Source organism: Pseudonaja textilis, chromosome Z (genome assembly GCF_049901715.1).
Source record: "Pseudonaja textilis isolate UNSWEBS1 chromosome Z, rPseTex1.2, whole genome shotgun sequence".
Lineage (NCBI taxonomy): Eukaryota > Metazoa > Chordata > Lepidosauria > Squamata > Elapidae > Pseudonaja > Pseudonaja textilis.
In genome coordinates this window covers 18,074,695-18,079,161 of record NC_142008.1, presented here as the reverse complement: position 1 = coordinate 18,079,161, position 4,467 = coordinate 18,074,695, and positions in this window count along the sequence as shown.

Here is a 4,467-nt window from a genome sequence, read left to right as displayed (position 1 = left end):
ACAAAATGAAATTTAATGGAGAAATAATAGAAGTTTTACATCTAGGCAAGAAAAACCAAATGTATATCTACAGATTAGGTAAAACCTGGCTCATTGGCAATAAGTATGAGAGGGAACTTGCAGTCCTAGTGGACAGTCACTTAACTATTGCAGCCACCAAAAAAGCCGATACAATCCTAGACTGCATTAACAGAGGGATAGAAACAAGATAAGTTGAACCACTTTATAATGCAGTGGTAAGACCACACCTGGAATAATGCATCCAGTGGGTCACTACAATGTAAAGAAGATGTTGGCACTCTAAAAAAAGTGCATAGAATAGCAACAAAGATGGTTAGGAGGCTGGAGGTTGCAGAAATTGGGTATGGCTAATCTGGTGAAAAGAAGGACTAAGGGGTGATAGCAATGTTTCAATATCTAAAGAGTTGTCACAAAGAGGGTGGGGGGAGGTCAACTTATTTTCTAAAGCACCAGAAAGCAAAACATGAAGCAATGGATGGAAACTAATAGCGGACAGAACCAACCTAGAACTTAGGAAAAATTTCCTGGCAGTGAGACAGTGAGTGGAACAGTTTGCCTTCAAAAGTTATGGACGCTCCATAACTGAAGGCTTTTAAGAAGGTACAGGACAGCCATGGGTATTTGAGCAGTGGGGTGGACTAGAAGACTTCCAAAGTCTGTTCCCACTCTGTTATTCTTTTAATGGAAATCTTGCCTATTGTGTGAAGGAGAAGATTATTTGAACAATGCAACATTAATGAAGTAGACAAAGGTGCGCAAGCCACACAATTCTGCTCTAAAAGATTGCATAGAGTCTGTACAGAAGTTCATGACATACAAAGAAAGACAAGACTCTACCCAAGCAGCTGGATTGCTTGGGCCTCAGGGCAGAGTGGATTTTTATTCTAAACTTTTCACAGAACCTTGAACTGGCCTCTCACATTTCAAGAGACCTTTGCTGTGCATTACATTTCACATCTGTCTTGTCCACCGTGCAAGCAGGTGCAGAAATTGGCAAGAAACCATACCTCATTGGCAAAGTACATACCTTGCACGCAAAAGGCCTTGTTTGATTTCTGGCAATCTCAGTTAAAATGTCAGGTGGTTAATTCATGAAAGAAAGGATCTGCTCTCCATTATAGTAAACTATGAAGAAGTAGTTGGATAAATAGTATCTGACAGCTTTCTTTGTTGGGATTGGATGTGAATGGGCATAGCTATCCAAAATCATGTTTGAACATATACACCTGTTCATTCTTTAAAAAATTGGTTGCACGCATTGTATTGTGCATTATAACTCTCTTTTGAAGAGCTTAGATTGGGATTTAAATTTGATAGAGAATTGCTCCATAAGGTTTATGTCAAATGTCATTACAGCTTATTCTTGAGTTTTTTTGAGTGAGGGAAACAAGTCCTTAGCAATCCCATTGTGCTGAGCTCCAAATGCAAATCGGTACCTGTAATCCATTTTGGTTCATCATCCGATGTGTGAATTCACATAGGAAACATACCAGGAGTTACATAAAGTCTATTTTGTAAATAGCAGAAAATAAATAAAGTAAAATACCTAATAATGGCATTGTCCACAGTGATATTTTTTTGCGATGATGGGATTTCTTTGCTGAGTGGTAGTGTGCTTTCATTTATAGCACTGGGCACTAATGTTCAATTTTGAATTTTCATATCATATCATTCACATCTCACACAGATGCTCACACACACACACACACTGCAATTGGCTACTGTAGCACAGGCATTTTTTTTAAAAAATAAATCTTTATAAAGGAATTATTGGTAATCAAAATCCTGGGAATAAGGAGAGGAACGAACAGTAATCCCTAAATCAAAGAGGGTATTTAGCCAAGCAGTTGATCTAGATTTACTACTTAGAGTCATGCTGGAAGTGGCCCGAGTAGTGCAGGGTTCAAATGTAACTATTGCTTAGTTGGTGTTAAATTACGGCTTGCCCCTTCCAAAGTAGAGTGCTGGCAGTTGGCCATGACTGTGTGATGGATGCTTTTTATTCCATTCTCCTAGGGATACCTTCAGCTTTGTAGAGTTCCTCCCTCCCAAATGGATAATATCCTCAGAACTGTTTTTTTTTTTTTTACAGTTTTCCTTTGTCACTTCGGTGGCAAATTATGATATCATCTCATCCTTCCATTATAAATGGTCGTCAACTTATGGTCATTATTGAGACCAGAATTTGCATTGCGAAGCAAGGTGATTGTTAAATGAATTGGGCTGATTTTTATGACCATTTTTGCAGTGGTTGTTAATTGAATCACAGCAGTTGTTAAGTCAGTCCAGATTCCCCCATGGATTCTGCATTTCGCAAGTCAGTTGGGAAGATTGCAAATGGTGATCATATGACCCGCAGGATACAGCAACCATCCCAAATACATACTATATCGATTGCCGAGCATTCAAATTTCAATCACATAACCATGAGGATTCTGCGACTGTTGTAAGCATGAGGATTGGCTTTTTCAGGCCCATTGCCTGGGGCTCAGAATGTGTTAAGCAGCCTGTTATTTGGCTTTACTCTTAATTGATTAATCATCTTGGCTGCTGTTTGTATTTATTTTGTGGATGTTTTTTTAAAATTTGTTTCAATTGTTTTATAATTCTAGAATTGTAAGTTGCTCAGAGTCACTTGGTTACATCGGTCAACTATAGAAATAAAATAAAATAAATTTCAAATGGCTGCTAAGGTCTATTTCAGGGGTGGGATTCTACTAGTTCACACCTATTCGCTAGAAGCGGTTGTTAACATTCTAAGCAGTTCGGGGAACCAGTTGTTAGAAGGAATTACTGGCCTAAATCCTGTAAGGAAGGTGGGAAGGAAACATTCTGGTGTTGTTTACAGAAACTGCCTCTCCGTTAACCCTTATTACATTCTTGGCAGGACTAGACTTCCTGTCTCAGGAACTTCTCTGGAGTTTTTTTTTCCTCCTTTGCTGGCACTTTGCTTGTGTAGAGTGACCATTCAAAGTTACAATGGCACTGGAGGGCGGAGCTGGCATCGCGATGATATGGCATGCAATCTTGGGGATCTGAGATCGCAGCCGATATCTTTGCTCCTGGATGGATGACCAGACAAAGCTGAGAAAGAACTGAGACTTTGTTTCAAGGACATTGCCTGTTTAATAAGATAGAGGGAAGAGCACGGGAGAGTATTATTACAGGTGCTCTTCTGTATTTCTATCAACAGCTGGAGTCTGGTGTTGAAGCTTAGGAAAAGAAAAGGTGATTAGTCTTTGGAGAAGAGAGTTATAACAAGAACCTTGGATAATCAAACAAAGTGCAGGGTGCTCTTTTTATTCTTTTTAAGCTGTGCTACCCCTCCTCATCAGTTTACTTTTTTTTTCCCAATAGCTATTTGGATTTTTGGCTCTTTGGAACTTGTCTTTGTTTTTTTTATTTTCTTGTCTTTGGAAGTTAAATTTTTACATCTGCTTTTTATTTTAAAGGAAAAGCTTTAGTATTAATGCTTCCCTTCTTTTTCTTTTAAGGAGTAGCCTTTTCTTCTCTTTCCCTTCCTGGTATTTTTGTCTTTCCATCTACCTTCCATATTGGTTTTTTTTTTGTTTATTTTTATGCATGCTTTTATATTTGAGACCTCTTAATTGGATTAAGGTGAGGAAGAACCTGAAGAATTTTTCCTTTCTTTTTTAGCCTTTTTCTTCACTTTTTTTGCCTTTTTTAGGATTTTACTTTTTCTTTTTTGTGTGTGTCCATGGTGTGTTTATGGTCTTTTCCTTCATTTTTGAATTTTTACTGTCATCTAACCAACCGATTAAATTAAGGTTTAGAAGAACCTGAAGATTTTAAACTCCTCAAAATGAGTAAGAAATTAACAGCTCCTGGTTCTTCAACTTCCACTTCTTCCTCTCCACCATCTGGAGGACAACGTTCAATACAGACAATATTAAGGCAAGAAAAAGAACAAGAAAAAGTGACCCTGCAGATGATTATGTAAGGAATTCAAAATATTCAAACAAGATCAAAGAATATTGAAAAGAGAATGGAGAACATTGAACAAAGAACAGAAAATATTGAACAAAGAACAGGGAAAACCAATGAAAAGGTGGAGAACATCCAAAAATGATGATGAAGTATGATGAGAGACTCCAAAAAATTGAAGAAGAAGATAAACAAAGAGACAAGAAGATTGGAGACATTGATAACAGATTAACTGTGGTTGAACAAGATAAAAGTGGTATGCTGAGATGGGAGATGGACAGATCAGAATTTTATCTTACATTCCAAAACATAGAGAAAGAAAAAGGACAAAATCTAGCTGAGATAATGATAGAAATATTGGCTGGAGCTTTGGAAATAACTGAAGAGAAGATGATGGATAGAATAAATGAGGTTTATCGAGTCTTCACAAGATATGCGATGAGAAATAGCTTACCAAGAGAAGTTCACATCAGATTTACAAAGAAAGCCATTAAAACGCAA